The sequence below is a fragment of the Triticum dicoccoides genome, chromosome 3B, assembly GCF_002162155.2.
Source record: "Triticum dicoccoides isolate Atlit2015 ecotype Zavitan chromosome 3B, WEW_v2.0, whole genome shotgun sequence".
NCBI lineage: Eukaryota > Viridiplantae > Streptophyta > Magnoliopsida > Poales > Poaceae > Triticum > Triticum dicoccoides.
In genome coordinates, this window is record NC_041385.1 from 662,700,912 (window position 1) to 662,710,544 (window position 9,633).

Below are 9,633 nucleotides of genomic sequence, written 5' to 3' on the forward strand. Positions count from 1 at the left end.
GACGGTCTGACAAGACTACGCTGACGACATCTACGCCGACAGATCTATGCCGACGGCAGCCGTAGGCATAGATCTATGCCGACGGCTTAGGGGCCTATGCCGACGGCCCGTGGCCGTAGGCATAGACCGCGAGTCCGATAGTGCGTCCAGCACGTTGTCTGCGGCGAGCGCAAACTTCCGGGACAGAAGCCCGAACCCGCCGCCGGAGACGTGCCCCCCTAGGCGAGTGGTCGACTTCGACCCGGCCGTGAAAGCCAAGGAGTGGCTCGATTGCCCCACGGCGCAGTACAATTCGCCCACCGTCGCTCCCGACTCGGCCCAGGCCGTGGCCGAGCCCGCCTCGACCCGGACGCGATTCAGGTTCGCGAGGTCAACCACCACGAACTATACGTAGTTCTCCGTGGTGTAGGACGGAAAATCCTATATGCCGCTCGTTGCGTCAAACTGCCGGCACTTCGCACACGCGAGCGACCGAGCAGCGATGCAACGGGCCGGCCCGTTTAACTGTTCCAGCGCTCCCAGTTTTGGGAACCTTCTAGAGGTTCCCAGCTGGTTTTTTTCCGGTTTTGGGAACCTTTTAGAAGTTTTCTGAACCGTTTTTTTCTTTTCCTTTCTTTTTCTATTTCTGTTTCTTTTTCTTTTCTTTTCTTTTTCTTTTTTCAAGTTTATGTTTCCTCTTTCAAAAAAATGTTCGCGCTTTTAAATAAATGTTCAAAATTTGAAAAATGTTTGCGTTTTCAAATTTGTTCATAAATTCAAAAACTGTATGCATTTATCAAAAAATGTTCAGAATTTTCAAAAAAAAAATTGTGTTAACAAAATTGTTCAGAATGTTTTTGTTCAAATTTTTGACAACTTTTAAAGAAATGTTCGGGATTTCAAAAAATGTTTCCGTTTCAAAAATTGTTCGCAATTTTCAAAAAATGTTCATGAATTTCTGAACTTATTCGTTTTATATTTTATTTTTCTTTTTTTTCGTTTTCAAGTTTATTTTTCCTTTCGAACTTGTTAAAAAATTTCAAATATTTGTTCGGAATTTCCAAAAAAATATTCTTTTTAAAATTTGTTCACAAATTCAAAAAATGTTCGTGTTTCAAAAAATGTTCGAAATTTCAAAAAATGCTTGTGGTTTCAAAATTTTGTTCACAATTACAAAAAATGTTCTTGTTTTCAAAATTTGTTCATATATTTAAAACAAATCGGGGAGCTTCAAATAATGTTTGCACTTTTAAAATTTGTTCGGAATTTCAAAATGTTCCCATTTTCAAAAAAAATTGTTCAAAAAATAATCCTGTTTAAAAATACTCGTCCTTAAAAAAATGTTCGCGTTTTTGTAACAATTTTTCAAAAGGTACAAAATTAAAAAATGTTCAAAATATGTGGAATTTTTTTGCCTATCCAAGAAATGCCAGGATATTTTCAAGTAAAATGCTGCATTTTTTGTAAAAATATTTGTATTTTACAAAATTTGTTCAAAGATTTCAAAAAATGTTTGGATTTCAAATATTTTTTCACGTATTCAAAAATGTTTGTGCTTCCAAATTTGTTCGGGATTTTCGAAATTGTTCTCTATTTCAAAATTTGTTCTCGAATTTAGAAAAATGTTCATGCTTTAGAAAATTGTTCACAAATTCTGAACATGTTCAAAATCCAAAATTTGTACGTGATATCATAAAATTGTTTGCTGTTGTGAAAACAAAATCGTACGTTAAAAATTTGGAAAATTGTAAAGGGTATTTTTCATACAGTATCAAGTCTTAATTTGTTCTCACATTTATAAAAATGTTCGGGCTTTCAGAAATTGATTCTAATTCTCAAATTGTGTTCACAAATTCCAAAAGTGTTCAAAAAAATCATAATTTGTTTGTGTCTCCAAACAATGTATGGATTTTTAAGTTCAAAAAATTGTTCGTGTTTTGTCACAAATGGTCAAAGTTTTCAAAAAATGTCCGGTTTTCAAAAGTCTTTCACGTATTGAAAAAATGTTCACAATTTCAAATTTTGTCGGTAATTTTAAAATTGTTCTCAATTTCAAAAGTTTTTCTTAATTTTTTAAATTGTTGGTGCTCTCAAAAATTGTTCATGTTTCCAGATTTTGTTCAAAATTTAAAAATGTTCATGTTTTTGGAAAAAGTCTGTGAAATTCAAGATGATTTCACAATTTCAGAAAATTTCAAAATTTGTTCGTGATATTTTTTCAACAAGAGTTAACTTTGATGCGTCGGTAGTTCTTCTAGTTTCGCGATGCAAGTTAGGCGCAGGAGTAGTCTCGTCCTGTGGCTTTGATCGAGGACTCTGCAGCGCGCCATCGCAGGATCGATCCCAACGTAACGCAAACCTTTTTTGCGATTTTTACCTTCCACCGCAATGGGCCGGCCCAAGTAGATTGCCCCCTGTGCGATTGGGCGACTACTTGCTGCAAAGAGCCGCATATAGGAGGTCCCGTGTAGGACAGCCCCTCGTAGCTGTGCCCGCCGCTGCGCACGCGGATCGCCAGCGAGCTGGTGCGCGCGCACAGGATGGCTTGCCGCAGGCCATCCCTCGACTCCGGGAGGACAACGGCGGCAGGCCCGGGGACGTTCGGGAGCGTGAACCGGAGGTTGAAAATGGAGGAGTTGAGTAGCCCAGCGTAGCTCGGGGACGTGGGCAGGGAGAAGTTGGTGACGCCGTTGGAGACGAGGCAGGAGGAGAAGTTGCTCGCCGTGGCCGCTGCCGCACCGGAGCATGGGCTCTGATGAAGTGACAAGAGGAGGCAAAGCAGCTGGAGGAGAGCTGCAACGGAATGCATTGTCGTTCGGTGAGATCGAGAGATGCTCGTTGATGTGCGAATATATGCGGGCGGTTTGTGTCTGGATTGAAAATGGTTGTAGTCTTGTAGATGGTTTCCATGGAAGTTTGGCAATTATTCCACCTTGTGCCGTACGTACGTGAAACTGCTTCCTTGGTCAATTGAGACGATCGACGAGAGAGACGTATCGTGCCTCCTGATAAAAGAGGCCTTTGAAAGTTAGCAGCTGGGTACTTTCTGCCTTTACGCAGAAGTAACAAATCTCGAGTAGGGGACGACAAATGGTTTAGGAATCGAGATTGCCTAATCTTAGAGAGTTTGACATGTGATTATTTTTTCTTTAGATTGACATGAGATTTAGTATACTTGGTTCGGTTGGGCTTATAAGTCGAGCCTTAATTTTTAGTCTTTGATGATTTACACTTTTCCTAAGTTCCAGTCATTTGTTTTTCATTTGGCTTCAGGTTGAATTTTATGACCGTCTGATCTGACAAATCTCAATGTGTGTCGGGCTCCTTTATTCGTTGAGATTCATTCGGGTGCGGGTCACCCACCTTGTCTGTACTTCGACCCGGATCGTTGCATAGCGGAGCATGCGACGAGAGGTGGCGGAAGGCGCCTGGTCGGCGAGAGGCCATACAGGGTACAACGAGCTTTCCCCCTCCTTCCCTCTCCTTAAGCACCCTCCTACAAGCTGCCACTATTTTTGTGTATTCTTCTTCCTCAATTCTTCGTGGCATGCATCACCTACATAAAAATTCACTCGTTTTCTTATTTTGAAGAGTTAGGGCATCTCCAACGCTGACCATCAAACTGGACGCATCATCTATCCTCAGACTTGGGGGACCAATCCGTAGACACTGATGCGGGAATCGGCCATCCAACCATAGCCGCATACGTCCGTCCCCATTTATTTAAGCCCGCGCGCTCAAAATAACCGCATATCTAATTTCAATTTAGCTAAAAAATGTACATATGTTCAAATGCAGTAGTAGTTATAATTTAAATATTACAATCCAACAAAATATTTAAATTATAATAGTTCAAACTTGAATTTAACTAGCATATATGTATTAGTTGTTCTTTTTAACCGCTCACAGATGATTAATCGAATCTTCCATGAGTTGCTCGATATCCAATATGTTGATGCATTTTAACAAACTCATCAAATGTGGAATGTGGCCAGGTTCTGCTCTAGAAATTTGATAGGCTTACTCATATTCTCAAATTCAAGAGTTGCGGCAGCAACCTCACCCTCATCCTCCATGATCATGTTATGCATGATTACACAACATGTCATCACCTCCTACAAGGTCTCTGAATCTCATTGTTTAGCAGGTCCACAAACTAATGAAAAGTGTGCCCGCAGAACTCCAAATGCCCTCTTAACATCCTTTCTAACTGCTTCTTGTTTTGGGGCAAAGTGAGACTTTTCCTTGACCAAGTGACTCAGAGATGGTCTTGACAAAGGTAACCCATGGTGTCGTGGAAATATCACGTCAGATGTCCTAACGGAAGGACTTAGTTGTGGAGCCATCGGAACAAGATTAGCTTGAAGGGGTTAAACCGGACAAGGGACACAAGAGTTTTATACTAGTTCGGCCCCTTAAGATGAAGGTAAAAGCCTACGTCTAGTTGTGATGGAATTTCTTGGGTTTTGATGACCAGGGAGCGAATACGCTTTGCCTGAGTCTTGAGTTGTTGTTTCTTGTCCTGAACCACCGCCGGGTCATCCTTTTATATACACAGGTTGACGCCCGGCCGGTTTACAGAGTCCCGAGGACGGCTCATACAAGTGTCCGGCTCGGTCTCTCCCTTTCCTTAACTTACAATACAAGTTGTACTACTATGGCGGTTTACCGTTATGGGCCCTAATCCGCCTTTGGGCTCTGGGCCTCTAAGCTTCATGCGTAAAGCGCCATCTTCTTTGTCTTCATAGGCTTCAATATAGTTGAGCGTAAACCGGCCCCTCCTGGGCGGTTTACACTCAGCAGTTATATCCTCAACATTAGGCCCCAGATTGATTTGAACCTGTTCATGTCAATCTTCTATACTCAGAAAAGATTCCGTGAACATCTTCTAACGATTTTTGTAAACCGCCATGATGTCTTCTCCCTGTAAACTTTGGTAAACCGCCATGATGTCATCTTCTGAAACTGCAATGAATCATCATGACGTCATCTCTGTATAAAAAGATTATAAAGATTCTCTTCATTAATTAACTCCCGAAGATCGAGCCGACAGCTGCGCCCCCTCTTGCCGCTTCATGCTCCTCGATTCTCGCGCCTGCCGCTTATTCCCTTGACTTTATAAATAAGACCGGGGTCCTTCCATTTTTCCCCTTGCCTCTTTGCATCTTCTTCCTCCTCGCGACCCCGAAGAGCTCAAGCATCGCCGCCGCCATCGACCCTTAAACCTGCACCGACTAGGCTGCTGCATCAACCTGTCCGTACCAGAGATCTTGCGACACTCCTCCGCCGCTACGTGGCCCTGGTAAATATTCACTTCCTCATCTTATCAAATCTGCATTAGGGTTTCGAAGTTCTTCGTGTTCATCAGCGTTCATCAGTGCTCATCTGCTTTTCCTTTAGCACCTTACTGAATCTAGCTAGGCCTGGCAGTTTTTTCTCATGGCCGAAGCCGTAGTTTTAATCTGTCCTGCTGTAGCATCTCGTTGTTCTTGGATAAATCTCATCTGGACTGTTAACGTCTTTCTGTTGCCATTTTTAGGGCTCAGAAAATATTCTTTACTAGGCTGCGGTAGATCCAAAATTATAATACCATCTTGTGAACCTGTTTCTTCAGTACTTGGTAAATTTCAGATGTGCTTCTTCCATTTGTAGGCGGTTTAACCTTTAGAAAATGATAATCCGCCAGGTACCATTAGCCCTTATATAAACCACCACCTAAACTTGAGCATCAATATCCGGTTTATAGTGCGTATATGTTTGAAATAAATCCCCCGGTTTAACAGCGATTGTGCACATCATTCTTGAACCGTGAACCAACTTTTGCACTTCTTTTACAGTTTGTCTTCCAAAATGGCCAAGCAATTCGCCTCTTGCAACTGGGTTCCTTCCCGGATCACAGAAACGCAACTCAATGGATATGTTCTAACTGGCGCTTTGGCCAAGAAGGATATCCTTCATTGGCGAGTCCCTGGCCCTGAGTGCCCTCCTGAACCTCAAGATGGAGAAGTAGTTGTATTTATGCAGCATCTAGACCGGGGGTTTAGCCCTCCCAGATCAAAGTTTTTCCGGGATGTACTTGCTAACTTCCAACTCCATCCTCAAGATATTGGACCGAACTCTGTGTCCAACATATGCAATTTCCAAGTACTTTGTGAAGTTTACCTTCAAGAAGAACCAACTGTTGAGCTCTTCCGGGACTTCTTCCACTTAAACTACCGAACTGAATTCTCTGACGGCCCCAATACTGAACTTGGCGGAGTATCGATTCAGAAGAGGAAAGAAGTCGATTTTCCTCATGCCAAACATCACAGCCACCCTAAAGACTGGAATCAAACATGGTTCTATTGTCAGAACACCGCTCCTGCTGATGAAAACCCTCTGTCGGGTTACCGTGCTCACCGGCTCAGTAATGGCCATCCACTGCCTCAACGGCTCACTGCCAAAGAACGACAAAATTATGCACCTCAACTTGCTAAGCTCAGGGCTTTCCTAGCAAACGGCTTAACCGACATTGACCTTGTTCGTTGCTGGGTTTCATGGGGTATCCTGCCTTTAAGCCGCCGCACCAGGTTGATGGATGAGTATACCGGGGACATCAAGGACCCTCAACGGTATCATGAAATAGAGATATCTGATGATGAAGTCACTGAGGTTGTCAAGAAGATGCTGGATGAACCGACCGGTGAATGCGGCAAAACTGGGTTGCGTCCCTTTTATGCCTCCAAAAAACCGCCAGCGGTAAAATTTTATCCTTGTGCCTTTTTGATCCGTCTCTGCTTTAATACTGTTCTGATAATCCTTTGTTTATTCTTACAAGCCAAAGATCCTTTCTGGAAAAGGAAAACTCAAGACAAACCGGCAAAAACTCAAGACAAGCCGGCGAGGGCTCTTCGTGCCAAGAGAAAGGTCATAAAGAGGCCAGCCAAGAAGAAAACCGCTGAGTCCTCTGACCCGCCCGAAGATGTCGATGATTCGGAACAAGAGGTAGAACTTGACTCCCTTGGTTCATTTTTCGTACACCTTATTGACAATGACTATTACCAGGATGATGCGGAAGCCAGTCATGCTGACCATGTAGAGGTAATCTCCCTTTCCTCCGATTCAGATCATGTGCCGGTTCAAAAACTTCGTCGTGCAGTTCGGAAAGTAAAACGCTCACATCCTCTTGCTCATTTGGATCCACAATTTTCTTTGAAGACACAACAACATGAAGGTCGTCGCACAACCCGGCACAGCATCCAGCAAGTCACTTCCTCCGGTTTACCAGACACCCCAAACCGGAAACGTCGTCCAGAGGTGTCTTGTCCTTCTAATAAATCTTATCCTTTGGCGGGTTTCTTCCGATACCCACTCAATCCGTCCGATTCAAATTATCGGGTGACTTCTAATTCTTCGTCTGACGACTCATCAACAACCCAAATGACTCCCCTCAAGACCGTTCCTGGGTAAGTAAACTGCCTTTTAGTTTTGCCTTCTTGCGCCGGTTTACCATTTAAACCTCTATTTGATCTTGCAGCGCCAAAGCCCGACTGAGCAAGAAAGTAAAAACAAATGCCCCTACTGATGAAGTTGAACCGGAGAGGACCTCTGAAGGTGCTGGTGGAGATGCTGACATCGCTATGGATGATCATTTCCCACAAGGTCAGAACACTGATGTTGATCCGCCGGAAGCTGACCTGGCTACTCATGTTGATCCTGTTGGAAATATGCCCTAGAGGCAATAATAAAATGGTTATTATTATATTTCCTTGTTCATGATAATTGCCTATTGTCCATGCTATAATTGTGTTATCCGGAAATCGTAATACATGTGTGAATACATAGACCACAATATGTCCCTAGTGAGCCTCTAGTTAACTAGATCGTTTATCAATGGAGGGGAAGTCCTTGAGGCGGAGAGCCGACCCTGCGGTGACCAGCCAACAAGGGGCATCAAGGTCTGGCAGGCTGAAAAGAAGCACGGTCCGGTTTGAGACGCCGGTGCAACGGTATGTCATGCCATTTTACTCCCAGGTTTTATTCCCTCGAGGCGTATCAATGCTCGTGCTCTCTTCAGGAAAAAGAGCGTTCGCCGGACTATATCCAGAGAGGTTGCCAATCGCGCCTCCACCGGCCAGGCTCCAAGGCCGGGTCCGGAAGCGGAGGCGAGCACGAGGAGTGCACCGGACGCTCCTCCGACAAAGGATGCGGACGGGTTGTCTGCCACCAATTCAGAGGTGGAGAGTGCCATGAACCACATGCGTCGTCGGACAGTTCTTCGTGACGCTTGTTTCTCCCTAGAGGCGTTAGATGCCTTCAATACAGGAGATGCTTACCTCCGTGCCGCTCAAAATGGTCTAGCCAGAGCCACAGAGCAGTATGTAAAAGACATACGGGTGAGAAAAATTGATGGTTATATATGTTAGTAGCCCCCGAGACTTGAAACAGTTAGAATAACTGATTTAAGGATCATTTGTTATGTAGGATCTTACAGAGAAGAATACCCAACTGTCCCAGGAGCTGGAAGAGTGCAAAGCCCAACTTGAGGCCGCACTAGCCGCAGCGGGGGAGCCCAAGGAAACCCCCTCTGGTAATATATGCTTCAAAAGATAAGTATGTTGCGAAGTGCGACATGTGTAAAAATCTGACAAAAACATTGCAGATGGCGCCGGAGTGGATCCGGACACACAACAACTCTTACGCCGGTTAAAGGCCGGTGAGAGCGTGCTTACAAGGGTGAGGCAAGAGAAGAATAAGCTCCAAGATGCCAACACCCAGCTGGGCGAGGAACTAAATGACGTTCGTGCTCAGCTGTCGGACTCCGTGAAGGAGAATCGGCGGCTTCTACGCGGCATTTTTAGTAAGTGCTTGAACGAACTACAAAAAGAAGAGTTCGGCGAGGAAGTCGATTGACAGAGTTATGTCTGTAGGTATGCTGATAGGTCGACCTGCGGAGGAAATGCCCGGTTCTACCGGTGACCTTCTTCCTGAGCTCTCACAACTGCACGAACGAGTTCGGCAGGTGATGCAAGGCGTCGCCCAGGCCTTGTGGCCGTACGTCTCCATGCCCGAGGGCCTTGGAGAGCTTGTAGAGAAGCTGAAGGGAGCGTGGCGGCGCTTCCGATTATGGAAGATATCGGCCTGCCGTCAAGGCGCCAGGGAGGCCTGGGCCATGGTGAAGATGCGGTACATGAAGGCTGACCCAAACCACATGGCCGAGGTCAGACCTGTAGGGCCCGATGGGAAGGAGATCCCTGTCAGTTTAGTGTACGGCCAGGTAGAGTTGGCCGCAAAATATTCCCAACAGGTCTGTAAACTAGACAGCCTGTTGGATGGTATTGAAGAGGAATATACCCAGTCACATTGACTGTGTAATTTAAAATGACATGTAAAATGCCTTCTAGCCGGATTGTAGATCGTTTGTCATGGCGGACCTTTTCTCTTCAACCTCGGGACCCGATAGTACGGAGTGTGTCCGAATAGCCTCTCGGTTATGTAAGAACCGGGGCATGCGTGGAGACCAGGCGTAGGGGTCATTAGTGCTTTATCAGACAAGTGCCCAACTAGTTATGTTATATTACATGGTTAGTAAGAAACATCTTCCAGGGAGAATAGTTCCGTTAGGGGTTCCTTTCCCTGGGAGGCATGCCCTAAAGTGCATGTCCGGACTGCGAA

The 9,633-nt window shown here is 44.8% G+C and overlaps 1 pseudogene; it reads right to left on the bottom strand.

The window, feature by feature from the left end:
* The window catches only part of LOC119281774, a 16,059-nt pseudogene extending 13,235 nt beyond the window's left edge, over positions 1 to 2,824 (bottom strand).
* Between the last annotated feature and the right edge of the window lie 6,809 nt (positions 2,825 to 9,633).